Below are 11,314 nucleotides of genomic sequence, written 5' to 3'. Positions count from 1 at the left end.
CAGAGCAAACAGAATACATGTGATATATCATAATGACTCAACACAGCAAGTTTTGGTAGGGCTGCTTAAATAAGTTTTACAAATTTAAGCCAAAACACACCAGTCTATTTACTTGATCAGGTTTGAAGGAAGAGAGCAAACATGTGAAAATATATCCCCCTGTGCTAGAAACCGTGTCTGAATCAGCACTTGTTGCTGGAATGCATACATAATTCTTTGCCAGCTTGGAAACCTTGGATAGCTCTTCTGGGATTCCCTCCACCACTCCAGGAGGTCTTTCTCAGTATCCAGTTTCTCTGACTGGATATATGATTGTAGCTCAAGAGAAGCTGTGGATGCCCTGCAGCTTTGTCTGTGTTGACCTTAAAGAAGCTCTGTTTCTTTTTCTTTGGAGCAAGAGGATTGTCTGATGGCATTGCTGCAGTCTCAAGAGGGGCAGTTTCCTTGGAGGGAACATCCAAGGAAATTCCATTAGTATTGCATAGCACTTATCCAAAGTATGTGCCAGATGTCTGAAACCTGGTAGCTGGCTTCATGTCTTTGGCCAAAGAATAAGCCATGACCTTTGTAACTGTCTTATACCTTCCTGAGGTAGCAGAATATAGTGTTGCACTATAAGATGCACCTTTTATTTTTGACTTTGAGTGTTACAGTGGACAGTGATATGGTTTTCTGACTTTTTTGCCTTTTTTTCTCCATAAGTTGGTCGTAAACCACTCAGCTCACACAGCTAAGAGAACTGGACCTAAAATCATCCAGTATATGTCTGTTATCAGGTGCATTTACCTGCTTCTATGGAGTTTCTCCAGAAGCCAGAGCTTCCATGTCCCACATCAGTTGTGCTCAGCAAGATGCAAGTCCAACAGCTTCCTAAGGAGTTTAATTAATTTATTTATTTATCTTTTCAGGCTCACTAGATTAACTTGAGGCACGGTGGAGAAATGTTGTCTCAGCAGGGTTCTCTCCTCATCTGACTGATGCACTTTGGTAGGAGGTGGGATTTTGTAAAGATGCTGGAGGACACCTGCTTTCAGGATATAGTACCTGGTGCAATCAAAATTTTCACCTTCCATATATTGAGTGCTCCCATTGAAAGAGCTTTTTACCAAGTCACTCTGCTTAAAGATGACTCTAGAAATCACAAGGGACTGCCACTCCTGTCAAGCTCGAACTGTACATGGATCAGACCATGTTTTGACCTGTTAACCATATTAGTATTATATTTTATAAGAGGAACAAAGTAAAATTGACCACTGTACATATCAGTAGTTGTTCTAAATATCATAGTTATGCAAACATTGTATATTTGTGTTTGGGCTCTGATTGCATGCTGTTTTGTGATTGTAAAAAAGAACTATTGAGCAAAACTTAGAAAGTTTTGTGTGTTAGGGCAGTTTTTGAATAATTTTTGGGCTGGAAAAACTTGACTCTATCTGGCAACACTGTGGACACATTTAGGTTTAAGCTACCTGGACTGAAAGAGTCCAGTTCACTAAACAATCAACCTTTATGTGTTTAACTTAATTTAATTATTCAGTCAACATGGACGTGGGAGGCTTCAGTTCAAGGTTGAGCACACTGTGTAGTTTCACTTGTCAATTAGGTGAAGGCTCCAGTTTTTTTTCCTAAAAAGTTCATACCTGGTCTTTATTTTCAAACTTCTTGTTTAATGAGAGGGTAAAAATAACCTTGAAATACTTTAAACTGAGTAGTTGATTTTGTGCCAGCTGTTCATATTGAGCAAAACAGGATTAAAGATTTAATTAATGTAAACACAAAAATCTGTATAGCTTTCTGAAAATGTTACATCTGTTAGAAATACTAATACTTTGAAGGGACTTGCACAATTTCACAAGAATACTGGCAAATTGTGAAGTGTGTTTACAAATACAATATCCCAGTGCTGTGGAGGGAAGTTCAAACCAAACTTCAGTTTATATATGTATATATATATATATATATATATACATATATACACTACCGTTCAAAAGTTTGGGGTCACTATGCCATGGGATTCAATAAGGAAGTGACCCCAAACTTTTGAACGGTAGTGTATATATAGTTATTAATTTGTTTGCGACATCTAATAAAGAGCTACTGTTGAATTCACACCTGTTTTGTTCTTGTGATATCTGGAAGAATAGATCCATGTTTATCTATGTTTTTTAAAACAGTGAAGTAGTGAGGCTTAGGAAGGAAACAAAAAAGCAGAAGAAGAATAAAAACAAGAGCAACAACTGTAAAAACTGCTTGAGCTGTTGAAGAAAGACTATATGTGAGTGTTTAGGGCGTGTTTAGGGCGTGTTTAGGGCGTGTTGGGCGGTTGGAAAAAACTTTATAGCAACACTTTACTGCTGACAAACGGTGACTGAAGCCGATGCCAGATCACAGGCGTAAAATCTGGACTCAGCACTGCCCCCTAGTGGAGGAGTTGGCTTAACAACCATTGCAACGCAAAACACGCATAGAAGTATGATGATGGTGACGTATGACAATGTTTGAAATGAAGGTCCCTATTTATGTACATCAAGGAGCACAAATGGGTCTTTAAATGTCAGATTATCTGTGTATCAATATTTATCAAACAAAATTGAAAAAATATTGCAGAAGCAGTGTGTTAAAGTAGTTAACCCCCTACTAGCTGCTGCAAGTCGTAGCACCTTTACTAAAGTAAAAGTTTTAACAGATTTGATTGTCGGGCTCGTTGTGGTGTGATCATGTTAGAAAGCAGCTTTTGTTGTCTGTGGATCTGGTAAGGAGTACATGACTATCCAAACAATGTGAAATCTATCAGTCTACAAGAAAAAAGATTATCCACAAGTGAAAAACAGTTATTAAGCTTTCTAGGTGTGGATAAATCAGCTAGGTCACCCCAAGGATAGACCGTACAATGTACAGAGAAATTTGAAAAAATCCAGAAAGCACATCTCAAACTCTGTCGGATGTCAAATGCTGATAATCAGCTCTCTGGAAGGGGCTGGAAGAGGGAGGGAGGCAAAAGAGGAGTGGGCGTGAGGTTATCAGGTAGAGTGAAATGGGAAGTGATGGTGCACCTTATGGACTGAATCATCTTTAAAACACAATGATAATGTATATTTTTTAAATGGAGTTGTGGTTTTTTTTTTTTTTGTACTTTTTTTTATTGAAGTTGTCTTTTTGTTTATTTTTCTCAATTATTTTCTCATATTTTATTTCATTATATATTAAAAGCACTGCCTACACGACAACACATGTGTCCATCTGGACTCACAGCAGTCTGACTACCACTTAATTATGACATCCCTCCTGTTTGATTTCTTGCTTGTGTTGTTCTTACTCTCAGTCGCTTTGGAGAAAAGTGGCTGCTAAATGACTGTAGAATAGAATATATTTATTTAATTAGTGAAGGTTTTATGGTGTGTCTGAGCAGTTGTCACAGAATTTTCTTCTGGATTAATTAAGTTTATCTTATCCTTGTCATGAATCTACAATTTAAAAAAAATAACGAGCAACTAAAGAATATGTCCATGAGAAATCATCCATAAAAGATGCACATCGTCAATCCGACCCAGAAGAAAATCCAAACAAAGTTTAAGGTACAGTTAATTACAGCTAATAATCACTTAGATTTACCAGACTCCACTGTCTCCAAGAAAGATCATTTACACTTGTTCATCTACATCGTATTTCTTCTGGTCCATTTCAGGAAAGTTTCCAATGTCGACAGACATTTTTCTCAGCCTCTGTTGTAATTTCTTGTACAAACACCTGAGAAGCAGTGTATAACCTCATTGCCCTCTCCTGGAAAACCTTTAATTTACATTATAACCAATATATTCTGTCACGTGTTATTTTCACACCTCTTTCACTAAGGATAAAATATTGTATAAGAAGCACAAAGTAATCATGATCAATATAAAATACTGCCATAAATCTTAAGCTTATACACTTTTACTATGATATCTTATTCTTCCTTTGAGCTCTCGCAGCATAACAACTCATCAATCTTCACAGGGAAGATTGAGGGTCTTTCACGCCCTTCATGGAGCTTTCACCATGCAGACTGCAAATAAGTGGACTGGGACATTTAAGTGTGAGGGTAACCCCATGGTCTTTTTATCTTCTTCTTTTTTAGACCAGTCCCCGCACCAGAATTATTTTTTATGGTTTATGTTTCTTCAAACAGTCTGTCATGTTCCCTATCCAACAACTGTTTTGCTCCACACAAATTCCCTGCAGTACGAAAGATCTTGTCTTGGTCCACTATAGTTGCCCCTATTTCTTAGCTTAAGATACTCTTTATCATTTTATGCTGCTTGTGTTATTTTCCTCTACTACAAGTACAAGTACACACACAAACACAAAGCAGACATAGTCTCTAGTATTTGCTTTGAGAGTTCATGTTGAAGCTAGTTCACATCATTACAGCCATGCTCTTTCAATTATTCCAGGCTGGCTCTTGCTCCATGTGTGGTTTTTACTGAAAAAAGAACAAAAAACTGATACACATAAATAAGTTGGGATCAGTGGGGTGAACTGATGGAAAACACTGTCAAACCTCAGTGAGATCGAATGTGTTAACATGAGAGTCAGTACCGGGTAAATTATTTGATCGCAGATCACAACTAACAAGCAATGGTTGTTGTAATCCTCTTAGTGTTTTAACCATTCAACCTACAAAGTTAAATGTGCCATGTAAAATAGGTCCAAATTTAAATATTAGAGCTCAGGATTTAAGGCATGTTAACTGAGCAAACACATTAAAAAGACTGGTGGAAAACTAGCAGGATTGGGTTGCGTTGCATAGCAGCTGTTAACATCTCAACATCCCAGTTATGGTTGTTAGATATTTCAATCTTTGATTTCAATACTGTATATTTGTGAGGCCGTTCTGCAGAATAAAAGAAAAAGATTAGCTTCCTATCTTCTTTTTCCCCCCATCTCGAGTGCTAAATGCCATTTTTCTCCTTTCAAAGCAAATCAGGATATTACTTAAAGGTGCAGAATCTTGAACTTTGATCTTTAATATAATGCCTACTATGTGCAATACTAAATATTCATCCAGTTTCAATTAGCAATTTCACTAATATTGCCTTTCATGGAGATGTTAACAAGATGATGAAATTATAATCTCTGATTGGTTAGTGTGCTTAATATACATTAATATATCTTACTTAGCAGATCCTCTGGTGGACAAAAAATGTCTTTTTTCTCAGCTGATGAAAGTATCTCAAATATATTTTGAAAACCTTGCCATTTTTGTGGGATTAAATTTGGATTAAATCAGTCATTACTTACTTTATTTTCATAAAACATCCTACATTCATTGCAATTTAAGGTCAAATATAATGTTGTCTAAGGTCTTAATCAGCTACAAAACATAATAAACGAACGATTAAACTGCTCAGTGAATGCTGTCAGTAGCTACTATCGCCAAAAAAGGACTACCAAAAAGACTACCATATCACTTATTACACAACAAAATAACATTTCTAACCTGACACTCATAAATTTCTCTTTGCTACTTTTTAACTACATGTCATTTTCTACAACTGACACAGTTAATAGTTCTTATAGTGGATAAGGTCACGATTAGATACATGCCATAGGCGTATGTATATGCACTGATTTTGTGAACCTTCCTACGTGATCAGACATACAATATCACTTTCACTGTAACATAATAAATAAGACATAATAAAAAATGACAGTTTGATTCCTTGGAGTGATGTCCACTCTATACATAATTTTACCACCTTCTTTCTGCCTGTGTCCAACATTTGCAGTGTGGACCTCAGCACGATTTTCCTGTTCCACGCTCTGCAACAACTTGACAGGATGACAGCTCTTATAACATAATGTCACCAGCTGTCAGACAGAGAATGAGACATAACTGCTTCACATGGGAGAACTTGCCACAGTTTAAACTGTTGTTTACACTCATTATTATTGACCACATGTTGGCAACAGGGATTAGAAAACCAGATACAATATTTACGTCCATCATAGTGTGGTTTGTAGCTTTGGTTTATTGTGAAGCCTTGGTCTCCTTAGCATACTACTTTAATTCCAGATTAGAAACGCAGTGTAGTAGAATGCAATACAACATGGACCCTGCCTGGATTTTTTTCCAATATAAAATCATTGACATGGAGGCAACACTAAATGAGTTTTATTTAATTAATGTGATTCTGAGTGCTGCCTTTCAGGATATCGTGTCCTTGAAATCAGAGGGTAAATATCTTCACAGACATACAAACGTCTTTGAAACCTGACTATGTTATAATTTATGCAAGGATTGCCAACAAATAATAGTTACCGAGACTTTACAAAGGATAAAGTTCCTTGTGCAACAGAAAAAGAAAAGGTTAAGAAGCACTCAGGTAATATTACGTTAATGGTCTAGTCATGATCTGTCTTATCCCATTATGTGGTTGCTTTATTGATTTTCAACTTAAGTTTAACCAAGACTAAGCCTCTGCTTTCTGTTGACAGATTACCATTCGATTAGCAAGTGCAATCAAGTCTCCCTTCTTCCTTTAGTATTGATTGATGGCCCAGAGATTTTCAAATTAATCAGATTAAATAAACTAATTTAAACATTTTGGTCAGTCATGTTCAAACAAACTGAAATTCAAATGCGCGCCTGCTTAGTTTAAAGCCTGCCATTCATACCGACATGTCAGGAAGTCACCGTCCAACCTCAGATCCATTATCTGGACAACGTGAAAGCTATTAGGAGCAATGATGGAATAGATTCTCATGGGGATAGTAGATGGGCAGTTACATTGATGGTAGGTGATGAGGTGGACAATGAGACATGAGGAATGGTTGTAGCCCCCATATCTCACTCTCAATTACTGTGCTTCACTTACTGAAAACTACAAATGAGTTCAACTTATAGCAGAGCTGTCATTTTTATCATGGTTGGATGGACCAAAAACCTTTAACAGTTGCCCAAAAAGAACAAGTGAGTATGGTCTAAATGGAAATTTAGAACATGAAAGTATTTTGCACCTGCAGTTGTACCTGTTATTTCTTACAAGCCACATAACTCGTGCACCTTCTTTTTGTGTAAATCAGTTCAGTGTTGTGTCCAGAACTCTTTGTCTGAATTAGGTAAAAATCATATCTGTAAATACTGTGTATGAATGCAAACTGGCAGTTTGTCTCTTCTAGGATGATAATCCTCCCATTGATTTATAGCATTTTGTAGGTCAGTTAAAGAGTTTCAAGTTGTTTTTAGAGTAAAATTAAAAGAAATGGAGGCAGCTCTGGCTTATAAAATACTGTGGTTTACTTCCAGTCAGATGATACTTTAGGTACTAGGCCCCACATCATCTGTACAGCCTCGTCACTGTGTGGCTGAAGAGAAGAAATGTGCGACATAGCTGTAGACTGCAGGTCTGCTGCATGGAAATGAGGAATAAACTTGACACACTTTGTAGAACCTCTATGATATGGTTGTATAGTCCAAAAAAGGAGACTTATCTTTTTCTAAGATCTTTTCTTTGACCTCATTGAAAAAGATGATGGGGTTAAGGACAACTTGTAGGGAAAATTCAGAGGGAATACTGAACAGAAAGACACACTGTAGCTGTAATGCAAGCCTGTAGAACTCAGGATACAAATGTTCAATAAATATTCTACGGAAAGCACTTAAGATAATTCTTCTAGTGCAAATCTATCACAGACTGTATCATATTAGTGTGTGAAGGTTTATACTATGCTTAAGGACAAATGAAGGCAGAATTCAAACTTCTTTCCTCAGTATTTGGAGAATAACAAAAGGTCTTATCAAGGCTGCTGCTTAGATACTTCTGGGTCATTGTACGTGGTTAGGAAGGTTCCTCAACAAAATAGCAGCAAAAATGAAACATAATTTTGTCTTTTGTTATTATTATTATAAGCATCAGAAAGGAAGAAACTAGCGCCTTGATATTGATGAGAGCTTAAATCTGATGTGTACAGTATGTTTATATTTTCAACATTATCAACTTATGCCACTCAGTTTCAGCTCCTACTGTGTGTCATGGGTTGATTTTGAATGTTTTACCTTAATAAGATGTCAAATCGGTGCCAAATATACCTGAAACCTTAATCTTCTTAACCATTAAAGATCTTATGGTGTCCCATCTGTCAGAATCACTCTTCATATTAAGTCCTGCTCATAAAAGTTGGAATCAAAAGCAAAATCTAATCAAATTAAGCAGTTTTTATCTAAACATTAAGATTTCTCCAGATTTTTCATTTATTTATTTATTCATTCCATACAGTATCCGAGAAGGGAATTATTTGGACCCAAGAGCAGTTGTGCTTTAAAATATTATTTTAAAATGATAATATATTTTATTTAATAGTTAAATTATCCTGTTAGTTCAGCTTTACACACAGTAAGTATGTTATTCTTTTTATGTCATTATGCTATTGTGTTTTATGTATACCACCACCCCACTCTGCCAGTCCAGGAGAACTGTCCCCGATGTCCACGTGATGCTGCAGAGGTGTGTCAGCCAAGACAGCCCTACAGCATCCATAGCCTTAAGGAACTCTGGGCGGACCTCATCCACCCCTGGGGCCTTGCCTGGAGCTTTTTAACCACCTCAGCAACCTCAGCCCCAGAGATAGGAGTGCCAGCACCAGCTACCCCAGGGGACATTCCATGTCCTTAGAGCTAGCTTTTGCAGCCAAGGATCAGACCGCCAGGGTCCCTGCCTCTGGCAGCCACCCAGCTCACACTGCACCTGACCCCTATGGCCCCTCCTGCAGGTGGTGAGCCCATCGGAGGGGAGGCCCATGTCACCCTTTGGGGCTGAGCCCGACTGGGCCCCATGGGCAAAGGCTCGGCCACCAAGCGCCCGCCTCCTTGCCCCACCTCCAGGCCTGGCTCCAGAGGGGGGCCCCGGTGACCCACGTCCGGGCAAGGGAAACTTTGGTCCTAGCTTTCTCCTCATCATAGAGGTGATTTGAGCCGCACTTCGTCTGGTCCCTTCCCTAGACACCTGTTTGCTATTGGTGACCCTACCAGGGGCATGAGCCCCCGACAACATAGCCGCTAGGACTCCTCCACTACGATAAGGTGGCGTCTCAGGGAGGAGCCAATCGGATTACCCCTTTAAAATTCTTCAATGTTTTACCTAAAATGGGTTTTAAAGGTAAAAGACTTGTTGTGGACCAGATATTGTACTGGACTACTTTTTTAGTGGGCACTTTAAGAAACATTTAAGGATACAGTCCAATGTTTTAGTGGCATATGATGCTCAACACCTTAAAGGTTTAGATCAGCTTAAGTAACTTAGATGTTTTATGCCATTGTTAGAAAAAAGTTTTTATTTCCTTAAGGATAGTTTCTAACACAGTTCACCTGCAGTATTGAAAATTATATATATATATATATATATATATATATATATATATATATATATATATATATATTAAAAAAAACAAACAAACAAAACAAAAAAAAAAAAAAAACACTTTCACGTTAATGTTTTGCGTGGGCACCATTTCGGAAGATTATTTTTTAACAAACTGTGCAAATACAATTAATTTATTTCTCTTGTTTTCATTTAACATATGTTAGGAAAATTCTTCCCAATGCCAAGCACTGCTAAGCTAAACCTTCAACACAAGGAAGAACCACAGAGCGTTATTCAATGTATACAATTTTACTTTGCAAAGGAGTATGCACACCATACAAGTATGATACACACACTGAATTATACACATTATAAAGGGAGGTTCACAAAGTCCTTCCCTTGAACATCAAACACTTCAGAGTTACACAAGTCTCAGGTTACAGCATTTTTCACTAGAGATAAGACATAAAAAATAGCAGGCATGAGTAGTGGCTGGTCTCCTGGTAAAATCAGATCCTTCCATCCATCAGATCCAGTCCATCATCCATGGCTTTGACTTTCTGTTCCCAGGCATAAACCAGCACACACATGCAAAATTTTGCTTGAGTATATATTTCTTCTTACAGTTTATTTAAAAAGGGCAGAAAACTTCCTTTCTTCAGACACTAGTCTTCCAGGGGTTTTAACTCTTTTGGCAAATGAAGACAGGTTGAGCCAGAGAAAGTTGGGTTTGACAAATGGTCTTCTTTTGAAAAGGATTTGTGAAACATGTGATTGGAAATGTATGATTTGATTCTGACTGACTAATCATCCTTTCTAGGGATATTGTATCTTTTTTGTTGCTGATGTTTCTGTTGTTGTGATTCATGATTTTTATTATTATTTTATTTTTCCCGTTTGTCCATCTTTTATAGGTGCTCCTGATGATTGTCAGCTTTGTTTCCTTACAGGTGTTGCAGCTGTTTTTTGGTTTTTCCTGTTTAGATGGAACAGCTGTTACATCCATGTCTCTTTTTTTTCTTTATTTCACTGTCTTTTTCTCTTCCATTTACTTTCTCCTTTCTTTTCCCCTTACCCTTATTTTCAGGTCCAGCATTAATATGTAAATTCAGAAACAGACTAATTTAAAAAATAAAGAATAATACCTAAATTATCAAGAGGGGCCTTAAAGCTCCCTTGGCAAAGCAAATTTGTTCAGCACAACACAGTAGCATTACTCTGCTTGCTATGATGCTGCACAGGACAAGTAAAAAATGTATATTTATAATAAAAATGGAAGTAAGGGTGAGTATCCATGGTTCTTTGGTTCTATCTGTCTAACAGTGTTTTTGGTAAAGGCTGAGGACCACCGTCGCTCCTTCTAAAATAAATAGTGTACATTTTAAGTCTCCAGCTGATTTCCTTAAAGTACCTCTGGCTCACATGCGGTGAGTGTGTCCTCAGTATTCGGTCATGTACTATTCATAAGCACCCAGCTCGGCACATTACAAGTATGCTTTCCAATAAAACACTGTAATGACAGCTGGTTGTATTTTAATATTATCCATTCGATTTTTTTCTTTTTTTGGTTTAATGTCATTATTTCCTGTTCGTTTAATCTTTGGTATATATAATTACAAAATATGAAAAGGTTAGAATAAAATAACAAAATAAAAATACCGTGGGTGGCCAGTGCCAGTGTGTTTTCTGTATCTTTACAGGTGTAGCAGCCTATGCTCTGAGTTTTATGTTACTGTTGTTATGGTTTCTTTTGTACCCCCCTTCAAAATACAGGGTCTTAATCAAATATGCGGATCCTTGCATAACAGTCTTGTACTAACAGACCATCTGGATCTAAGACTCTTTTCATCTTTTGCATAATGAGAAAAAGGTGTGATATATGCTGCATCTTCTGAGGATGTGAGGCACTCTAAATGTGGCTGCAGAGTGGCAATATTGTCTCAGCAGGATTTTAAGTGTTTCCATTAAACATGAGG

This window comes from Melanotaenia boesemani, chromosome 10 (genome assembly GCF_017639745.1).
Source record: "Melanotaenia boesemani isolate fMelBoe1 chromosome 10, fMelBoe1.pri, whole genome shotgun sequence".
Classification (NCBI taxonomy): domain Eukaryota; kingdom Metazoa; phylum Chordata; class Actinopteri; order Atheriniformes; family Melanotaeniidae; genus Melanotaenia; species Melanotaenia boesemani.
This window is presented reverse-complemented; position numbering follows the sequence as displayed.